The sequence below is a fragment of the Atta colombica genome, unplaced genomic scaffold (genome assembly GCF_001594045.1).
Source record: "Atta colombica isolate Treedump-2 unplaced genomic scaffold, Acol1.0 scaffold220, whole genome shotgun sequence".
Classification (NCBI taxonomy): Eukaryota; Metazoa; Arthropoda; class Insecta; order Hymenoptera; family Formicidae; genus Atta; species Atta colombica.
In genome coordinates, this window is record NW_017259317.1 from 916241 (window position 1) to 928152 (window position 11912).

Genomic DNA, 11912 nt, shown 5'->3' on the forward strand with positions numbered 1-11912 from the left:
TTATATATATAATATATATATATATATATATATATGTATATATACATATATACATGTAAGATACACATATCTGTTCAGATATACATCAGATTATATATGCTACATAAATAAGTGATATAAATTACTTTCTTAAACCTATCTAATGACTGAAGTTCTAATGGAGATCATTAATGATTTTAATCTCGATGTACTGAAGCAAATATGTAAAAAAATGTGTAAAATATTAAGAAAATTTTCGATTTATTCAAATCATGAAAATGGCTTATACATCATTACAGTTTTCATCCTTTCATGCATCTATATATATCTTACATAATTAATTTAAAAGTATTAAATTGATTCGTCAGTAACAAATGCTAGAGAATTTTTAAAGAAAGAGTATCATATATACATTAGTATTCTCTTAAAAATAATATTGTTTTCGTTAATTTTTGTCATTTCCGAATTGGTTTAAAATTTCTTGAAAATAAAGTTTTGCATAAGAATGCAGTCGTATTTTTTGCAATATGCATCTATTCTGATGATGCTTCATAATGCTTCTATTCTCTGAAATCAAAAATATTGTTAAAAAAATTTAAACAAGGACCAGGGTAACATACCTACGAATATGAACAATAATGAAGGTAAAATTAATCACAACTTTTTTACAATCCCTTTTATACCACTGTTATCAGAAAATCAAAAAATTTTTTTAAAAAGACTCCTTAATACACTTGGCATATAAAGGAATTAATAATCTTAGGGGATTTATCAAAAGTCATAAAGATGTTTGTCCCAAGCTACTTCATACAGACATTGTATATAAAATTGATTGTCGAGACTGTAAAGTATCATATGTGAGTCAAACAGGTAGGTGTTTGAAGACACGCATAAGTGAACATAAAAATCACATAAATTGAAACACTACGCAGCATTCCGTAATAAATTATCCATTCCGGAACACAAAATCAATCATCAATATGATTTTGATTAGGAAAATGTTAAGATATTAAACGAAGAAAAAGTACTTAATAAAAGATTGATTTTCGGAAGTGATCCATATAAAATAGAAACAGAGTTTGAATTTACAGAATGATACGTATTCTTTGGACTCATTATAAATTTGTTTAAATTGTAGCGTTGATTTTACCCTTTTTTGTTCTTATTTTATTTAATAACTACTTGACTATTATTTTGACTCTCATTGTATCTCTAACTGTCGACACCATAAGATCTTTACGTCGAGTCGCGAGAAAACACTTACATGTAAGTTGATATAATTAAAAAATTCAGACAAATTTAATAATTCTCTAATTATTCATTTCCGTATTTCCTTTGAATGATTACACAGCAAATCTGACAATCTGATGAGCGATGTGATTCTAATTAGTGATGTATATGACTTCAGTTTTATTTTATGTAAGTTTTTATATTATTATTGTATAAATTAATATTTTTGATAATCATTGGACTATTCATTACATAGCTAATTTGGCATTTAGATAAAGAAGAACAAACTAAATTGTCAAGAATCATCAACTTGGAATTTGCGTTATTTAGTAAGTGTAAGCTTGATTAAGTGTAAGCTTGATTTATATTTTATATTGATAAGGATTCGAATTTGAAAGGTGAAATATGTATTTTATTTGTTACATTCACACGAAAATAAATAATTTTCTGTGCATCTGAACAGCTGATGTAGCCTCTGATGAGCTTTTTTACATTTTTCACTGATAGATTCTGAGTTGATATGACAGTTGATATGATGAGATGATAATTTATTTTTTAATTTTAAAACCATTTGTTTTTACAATAAATACAGTTTGACGATATGATCCCATTTTATAATACCTTCAGGATTCATAATTTCTTTATATGACGCTAATGCATTTCGAGCTAATTTAAGCATATGGTAGAGATCTAATATACAATGTGTTCTTTTCCGTTATTAATATATGAAAAATAATGTTTAATAATGTCTTTATAATTTGAAGGAAATATTTGTGCTGCGAGTTTATTTACAGCTTAACATTGGATGCACCATCGAATGTAAGGCTATGCACTCGGAGTTTATTTTCAGAGCATAAAATCAAAATAGTTTTTAAAAGTTCGGAAAGCATTATTGATGACATTTTTTTCATGAAAAAATAAGCAATAAGTCCATATTCGTCGTCCATATTCCTTTTAGAGATACTAATAAAAATACTACAACTTCTTGAGTTTCTACCTTTTTCTTTCCAACTGACGTGTTATTGTCATATTCATTAAATCCACTATGATTATTCTCATTCCGTTGAATGGCGTGTTTAAGTGTCATATTATCAAACATCAGCGAACAATCTTTCTCCTCTTTTTTCAATTTACTAAGAGCTTGTAAAATACTTGCTTGTTTAACTGAAATCCAATTTCCGCGTTTACGTTAGATATTCAATTCCGCATGAATGACGGATGCGGTAACGTAAACATACTTCTACAGACAAATATAAAAAGTTGTAATAGATTCAAAAAGAAAAATAGTATTTCTTCTGATTGCAATTTCATTATAAAAGCAGCATGTATATATAAATAATAATTAAAAGACACAATGTATTATGTTTAAATATAACTATTTATAAAATAATATCAAAAGAAGATAATCATTTTGAAAAAATCATGATGCAAAACGAAATTGACATGAATTGCATGAAGAACATGTATAGATATAGTACAAAACAGTATAGTTATATAGATATATAGTATAGTTATATAGAATACATTCCACTACAAATGCTCCAAAGTAGTTGTAGAATCAAGTGGACCATAGCCATAGAAAAAAATTAAAGCTAAAATGAAATTGCAAATAACGAAATAAAAGCAATTCATTAAAAGTATATGAGGAGCAGACTTCCAAAATGCATTTTGTCCAAATTAATTTTTTTCAGTTTAAAATGGAGTAATGTTCAATGTAGAAAGACTCATATTTTAGGCTATTTGATAATTATGGTGATGAGGCTAGCTCAGATGACCTTGATATATGTTATCAAGGTTATGATTTTGAATAACTTCCAACAAGTTTTAGCTGTCACTTGTTATTCATTAAAAAGTTATTAACAAAAGAAGATAACTTTTTAATGAATAATGAGCGATGGCTAAAACTTGTTGGAAGTCACTTAGAGTCATGATCTTGACAACATATGTCTAGGTCAAGTTAGGGATCAGGATTGGCTCCCCTCATCACCATAATTATCGGCTACTTTTCTGAAAATTACAAATTTTGGACAAAAATGCATTTTGGAAGTCTGCTTTTCATATGCTTTTATATTATTAGTCACTAAATATTACAAAAAAATACTTTCAAATAATAAAACAAATTTTTAATTTCTAAAAAAATCCTACAAGAGAATAAATAAAATAAGTATTTTAATATTTTTTTAGTGTATACAACTTACAGTACAATTATAACAATTGGCTATGCTTTAGATCTTTTCTAAATCAAAATAAAAAAAACATGTGTAATGTAAAAACAGTAATTTCCTTTTTGAAATTTTGTCTTAGAAATTATACATGATCAATCAGTTTTTAAAATTGTTCTTACATTTTGTTATAAAAATAAATAAAGGAAATTTATATAGTGACTAAATTATTTATTTAGTGACTAAAATAAATATAAAAAAAATTTATAAAACTTTCATAAATAGTACATAAAATGCATCAAGAAGCATCTCGGCAGAACTCACACACATGAAACACATATTCTTTAATGATTGTATTTAAATAAATAAATCATGTACATCATAAGTTTTATACATGATACATGCAAATGACAAACTTGTTTATTAAATACAATAAGGGTAAAACTGTAAAATAATAAATGTTAAATTAATAAATCAAAATTAAATTGAAAATCAAATGTTATCAGTACGTACATGTATTTATTATGTATCTTCTACAGTTATTGTTAAAGATAGGATGCAAAAATTGTAATAAAATAAAATTTCAATAAAAAAATTCAATTTAAAATTATCTTTTAAATTGAATCTTCTGCATTCTTAAGGTAAACATAAAAGTTATAAGCTTATTAATACAAAATATAAGAATAAAAATAGGATTATATGCATATTAACTTACAATATGCTCTTGGAGAATAATAATGTAAAGTAAAAGCAAACCTCTTTATTTTTTCTATGTATCGCAGGCCACCTGGTTTTTTAAAATAATTTCTCTTTTTATTTTCATTAATATTAGAAAACATATTATCCAAATTGAAATCAGATATTTTTTTTAATTGCAGCTTTATTTTTTGATTTTAGTACTAACTTTCCTATTTTTTTTTCTTTAGCCTTTGTTTTCTTCGTAAGTGTTTTAATTTTTTCTTTTCCATATTCAATTTTCTTTTCCAAGTATCCTGTTCTTTTGCCATTAAACTTTCATAAAATGATGCTTACTTTTTGTTTCATATTTTTCTTCTAAGGAAGCAATCATTGCTTTCAATTGAGCATTTTCTTTTTCTAATTTTAGATATTTTTTATTTGATTCATTTGAAGTTTCAATTATTTTATGTTTTGTTGTTTTTGATTCGTTTATTAAAACTAAAATATGAAAATTGTATAAGTTATTAAAAATATGAATTATAAACAGAGATATAGAAGAAATAACTTATATTTAATTTAAAAGTCTATGAATTATAATTTAAATATAAGTTTACGAATTAAATATAAAATTAATGAATTATAATTTGAAAGTCTTGAATATTTAATATAATATTTTTATCTTTTTGTATTTCTGATGTTTCATTGCAGTCAGATATTATTGTAAAAGAGCAAACCGAAGGAGAAATAAAATAGATATGACCTTTGTCAAACAATGTATAATAATTAATAAATTATTAGTCATAAAGACAAATTATTAGTCACAATTACTTTTTTACAAAAAGTAATTCGAATATTATATGCACACCTAGGTCAAACCTACACTATCAGATACTACTATAACAAGTTTAGATATTATCAGTTTTAATCTCTTTCTTTTTGATATATTGTAGAAATCATCAATTTCGAAATGTAATTCACAAATTTTTCTGTACAGTGACTGTATCTAATTTTTTCTATTTACCGCTATTATCCATTATGCATATAGCTCCGGTTCATTTAATGGAAATCTAAATAGTCTTTTTACTTTATCAGGTTTTTTTATATTTAGTATTTTAGTTTATCAGATATTAAGATAATTTCATAATAGCATTATTTCTCTTGGGAGCTGCTCGTTGTCACTCCGAATGAACTTAGCGTACTTAGATATGATCCATTTAATGCTGCAAATGCTTGATTAATTTAGAAGAAAGAATTTTACGAATCAATCAAAGAATGCTTCGAAAGACAAAACGAATAATGCTAACAATGAAACTCTTAATTATTTGCTAATAATAAAAGTATAGTTCTCATTTCTGCAAAATTAAATAATAATTCTTACTGGAAAAAAACTTGTCTATGTTTTGTGTACTGGAACAAATTGAGAAGGTACACTTTGCTGGCATTGTAATTGATTACAATTTGAAAATTATATTAATCTCACATCAAGAAAGGTGATGTTTATCACAAGTGTGCACAACTGCCGCAGGATGTAGTCATATTGCATTCTTTCGGTATATATCGCGTATGTGGAGAACCACTATAAAATTTCGGATCTCATTTTACCACCATTTTACGGCTTGTATTAAGGAGTTAAGGGTTTCGCATAATAAAAGGAACAGGGAACAGACAATAGAGAATAAGAATTTCAACCTCAGAAACTATGTATTCCACAATACATGATTTCTGATAGATTGAAATTCTTATTTTCTGTTCTCTGTTCTAGGGATGGGCGATACATCAATAAATGATATATCGATATGTATTTTTCCATCCGATAATCGATAAAAAAACATCGCTAATTTTGTCAATGATATTTTATATATCGATACAAAATATGCCGATATCGACTTTTGATACGTAAAATTGTAGTGCACTGAATATGAATGCCGCGATCCTTAAGCAAGTGATTCTTAGTCCTCCGCCACTTTTTCGAATCAATAGCTGTGTTCAGCAGACTCAACAGTTGAATAAGCGCTGAATGCATCCATTGATTAGTTTCGAGCGTAATCCATTAAAAATCCTACAAAGGCTTCGAAACATATGATTGATCATCAAGATTAGAATATAGATAATCAAGATAAATCAAGGTTAGAATAACGCAACGACACTGACAAAGCACTCTCTAAGCTTAACACTAACTGGACATTATCCTCCGATTTCAAATTCAACCTTCATTTCATTGTCTTACTGTTCCATATAGTAGGCAGTAGTACAGTGAGTAGTATAGTGAATATAATCTCTTAATACATATCAAGTATGCTCAAGTCATTCTGCATATTTTTATCTTCTATTGTATGTATAATTACTATTTTGCTCTTTTCTGTAATTCTTTTAAATTATTTGCATGTTTGACTTTTTCAGTATTGATATTGGATGGTTTGATTCTGTAAATTTGGTTCTCTGATTCTTTATCAAAAAACATTCTTAACTTAGTATATGTATTCCTAAAATGAATACGCATTTTCATTACTCCCCTAAAATAATTTCATTAATTTCAATTTATCTTTGGATTGCTTAAATTAAAAATGGGCATTTCATTAATTATTTTATTTCATTAATTATTATATTTTATATTTTAGTGCCGAAGAGTAATATTTACATTTTATTAAGTTAATAAAGATATGAATTTTAAAAATGCAAAATGCAAAATGTGCGAACAATTTATACAAACCTCTGGAAACACAATCAATTTGATACCATTTACAGCAAAAGCATCCAGATATTTATGCTATCGAAATGATAACTTCTGACACTTCTAACGTGTCACGAAAATGGAAAAAAAACGGGAATATTTCTAAAGTTTTATAATAGTATATTTTGATAATTTATATAAAAGGATAATTTTATATAAAAATATTTTCTTTTTGTATATGAAAATAGACAAATGAAGATACATCTAAAGAAAACTCTTATGAATTAGATGCAGAACTCACGCTATCTCCACCATCTTCAGCGCTGTCAAGATTGTCAACAAGTATGTTCATATGTACGACATCATCGGTACATGTGAATTCATTGAAATCGTTAAAACAGCCGAGTTTTTTGAAACAAAAGTCATTTCTAAGTATGTAAGCTTTATCATTTCATAATAACAATATATCTTGTAATAATTCTATTTTCAAAAGCTTATTATATTTTATTTATCCAGTATTTATTTTTTGACATGCAAATAAAACTACGAATAATCTTTCATTTTTTAAGTTAAAAACAATTAAACAACATTTTTTTAAATGATCACAGTTCTTTATTAAACTTCTTTATTAAACACTTCTTTATTAAAATTTATAATAAAAATGACTTTGTTTAATTATTTTGTAGCTGGAGGATCTAAAGCAGTGGAAATTATAAATAAACTAATATTTTTTATAACGAAGGCAAATATTTCTTTATCTATAGTGGAGAAAAAAGAGAGGTTTCATGAAATACTTGAGTCCATTATATATCATTCCGAATAGAAAAACGATAATTTCTTTAATTGAGAAAAAATATGTTTATTTATCAAACTTAATAAAAGAAAAATTATCAAATGTAAATAATATTGCGTTTACAAGACAGACATTTGGACTGACACATTAAATACAAGTAGTTATCTCGGAGTAACTGCATATTATCACGTAAATTGTAATAGAAAAACTGTTGTAATAGGCGTGAATTAAAGATTGGGAGTACAAAAGTTCGTTTCCCTAAAATCCGTTTCCCTAAAGATGCCTCCAGCTGTTATGAATGGTTCATAATGACAGCTGATTTTGGCGGTTTCAAAGAGGTTAAACATCTGCTAATAATATTCAGTTTATATCGCTTTGAATTTCATACAAAAACCTTGATTTTTACTGTGTTTGAAATGTCGAATTTTGTGTTAACCAAGCAGTATTTGCGGGAGATTTTTTGATTTTCTACTTTAATTGGAAGAAAAGTACGACTGCTCATCGAATGCTTGTCGAAGTTTATGGTGACACTGCTCCAACTGATAAATCATGTAGGGAATGGTTTCGAGGATGGAGATTTCAGCGACAAGCCTCACTCTGAACAGTCAAAAAAATTCGAAGATAAAGAATTAGAAGTATTACTCGAAGAAGATCAGAGTCAAACGCAAAAGGAGCTTGTAGAATCATTGGGAGTAACTCAACAAGCTGTTTCTGTACGATTGAGAGCCATAGGAATGATGATTCAAAAACAAGGAAATTGTCTTATGAATTGAAACCAAGAGATGATTGAAAGGCGATTTTTCACTTGCGAACAGCTAATTCAAAGACAACAGAGAAAAGGTTTTTTGCATCGGATTGTGATTGGAGATGAGAAGTGGATATTCTACGACAACCCCAAGAAGAAAAAATACTACACTAAGCCCGATCAATCGTTGCCATCGACCTCAACATCAATACCACGGCCGAACATTCATGGTTTGAAGATCATGCTCTGTATCTGATGGGACCAAAAGGGTCTTGTTTACTATTGTTTACTATTGTGAGTTGCTGAAACTTGGCGATTCCATTACGGACGATCGATATCGACTACAATTAATTGAGCCGTGCATTGCAAGAAAAACAGCCAGAATATGAGCAAAGACATGATAAAGTTATTCTTCTTCATGACAACGCTCGGCCTCATGTCGCTAAAGTCATAAAAAAATTTGGAAACGTTCAAATGGGATATTTTACTATACCCGCCGTATTCTTCGGACATTGCTCCTTTTGATTATTTGTTCCGAAGGATGCAGCAAGTCACTGGTTCACTTCTTTCGCAGAAATCGAAAATTGGCTCCAAAATTGGATCGCCTCCAAAGACGAGTCATTTTTTTCGAGATGGAATTCGAAAATTGTCTGAGAGTTGGGAAAAAGTAGTAGGCAGCGATGCCAATACTTTAATCTGTTCATTCATTTTGTTTTGAAATAAATGCATTTTTGAACACAAAAAAACGGTCCGAACTAATTTGTACTCCCAATAATAGACACATCTGATAATTTAAAAAAATGGCATATTAAATGCTCGAAATAGTTGAAAAATGGCATATTAAAATGCAGAATATATTTGTCATTTCTGATAATGCATCCAACATCAAAAAAACAATAGCAATGCTTTTGACGAAGAAAAGCATTTAAATAGTTACGCGCAAAAAAATTGATCCTCGCTAAAATTATAGAAAATGATGAAATCGTCAGTTTAGTATGTAAAAAAGTTAAATCTATTGTAACATATTTTTAAAAAGTGTAACTCTTTCTATTGCGAAAATATTCCGGCCTAAAATTAATTCAGAGTATCGATACGCGGTGGAATTTCACTTATGACATGCTTCTTCGATTTATTGAAATATCTGATAAAACTGGACTGATTCTTTTGCAACATCCTACAGCTCCAACAATGTTAACAACATTGGAATTGCAAATTATAAAAGAATACAAATTTATACAATTGGAACCATTCAAATCAACAACAACTATATTTTCTGGAGAATTATATGTTATGGCAGTCAAGTTATACGCTATTACATACATTAAAAAATCAGCTAGAATCATGTGAACCTATCAGTAAAGAAGAATGTCATCTAAAAGAAAGATTAACAGAAGAATTTCAGAATCGATTAAAAAATATTGAACAGAAATCTCTTATTACGATTGCTACTATTCTGGATCCCAGATTCAAAATTCACTTCTTAGATAAGTTGTGTTGTGTGCAATTAAATGAAATAAAAGACATGATAGATGTTACTAATGAAACAAATTTACACACAAAAAACGAAATTTCAGTCTGATTCTATAACTAAAAACAATCATTTTTTGTCTTTTTTCATTCATTTCTTATCTTTAATATTACAAAAATACACTTTTGATTATACAAGTAATGATATGCCTTATGAGTTTATCTTAATAAGATACCTGTTAATGTCAATGAATATCCGTTAAAATACTGGGAAAATTATTCACATTTTTTATTAGCAAAGCTGGCCAAGTGTTATTTAACAATTATGGCCACATCTGTTCTATCCGAACGTTTGTTCTCTCGAGCGGAAATATTTTAAATGAGTCACGAAATCGGTTAATTTCACGACATTTGCAGCAATTATTATTTTTAAATTCACTGTCAATTGAAGATTGGCATTTGTAATCTTCTATCTTTTGTTAAGTTGTTTGTTGGGAAATGTTTGAACTATGTAAAATTAAAATCATAAGGAATCTGTCGCAACAATGGAATCGATTCGATTCTCCTTAAAATATGCTGTTAAACACAAAATCAATCTATCTAAGAGATACATATTTTTTTATATCGATTCAATTTTAGATTCAAGGGATGAAACAACCCCTTAAAGCCAATGCTTATGCATATTTAATTCCTATTAAAGTATATATTTCCGTCATTTGATATTAAAATAAACTTAAGAACAAAAAGAGATCGCGATGATATTCCTATGATTTTATTATAACTTTTATGTTTTACTTCGCAAAAAACACAATAAAAGTCAATAAAAAATGCTAACCGAAAATATCTTTATGTTTATTTCAATAAAAATGTCTTAATAATCTTATACAATTCTTATAAATTACAATATAAATATCCATTGTAATTTATAAAGTACATTTTGTAAAATATTGCCAATATCGTCATTACAAAAAGTTTTCATAATTATTTTTTCATTTTACTTCTTTTTCTTAACATTGCAATATATTTTTACTAAAATTTCGATTTTTTTTTATCGAATTGCTTATATCAATATTTTTTTGTTAATATTTATGTGTATCAGCGCTGCAATTGATGATACATATTAATTTATATATCGATATGGCTATATCATCCCTACTTTTGTCCTTTTAGGGACTCCGCACAATAAAAGGAATAGAAAACAGAGAATAAGAATTTCAACTTATCAGAAATCATATATTGCAGAATAGACAGTTTCTCTCTTTCTTTTATTATGCGGAACCCCTTATTTCTCTGTTCCTTGTTTCTTTTATTGTGTGGAGCCTAAGAATTTTAATCTATCAGAAACTGTGTATTCCATAATATACAATATTCTAATAAGTTGAAATTTTTATTCTGTGTTCTTTGTTTCCTGTTTCTTTTATTGTGCGAAGCCCCTAAAATGTTTTAGGGACTGTACACTTTTTGAACTAGTGCAACTAATGCGTGAAAACAAATCTCATGGATGTCAGTATGCACCGAGCAATGCATTCTAGTGTGCATTAGAATAGATATGATTACATGCATGTATATCATTCAAGGACGAGCATCGTATGATTCCATTTTTAAGCTTAAAAACTTATGAAAAAACAGCATTAGTAGCGGCGGCGGCGCTCTCGAGTGTGGGGGGTGCTATCCCATGGCACAGATTTTCCGCGTAATGCGTATCGCGTAATCAGGGATCAGTACGCGTTTTTCAAGTTGTTATGTGGAATTTAATTTCCATATGCGGAGATCACATGAGATGAATACAAAATCTTCTCTGTCATGTTATTATGACAGAGAAGATTTTATATTCATCATGGATAAATCAGTAAGCGAATTAATTAGTTTTATTTAATATTTCCATTATCAAGTCGATTTAAATGCAATATTAAAATTTAATTTATGATCTTAATAATAAAGTATTTATAAATTAATTTATTAGAAATTATTTTTCTAAGTTATAAGGTTATATTAGGTTAAGTGATAGATTAATGTATAATAATGGTAGTAACTTTTAAAGTATAAATTTTTTCCTTTAGGTTTTTAATTTTTTCTAAATATTTTAAATAAAACAATGTTATTGTAAAAAGGAATATTATATTGCTTATTATTAATTTTAAATGATTTTATCATATAATATATATATCATATAATATGTCATATAAT

General features: G+C 27.5%; 1 pseudogene; it reads left to right on the forward strand.

Annotated features, from left to right (window-relative positions):
- The first annotated feature begins 6709 nt into the window (after nucleotides 1-6709).
- Nucleotides 6710-11422, forward strand: LOC108687909 (annotated as a pseudogene).
- The last annotated feature ends 490 nt before the right edge of the window (nucleotides 11423-11912 follow it).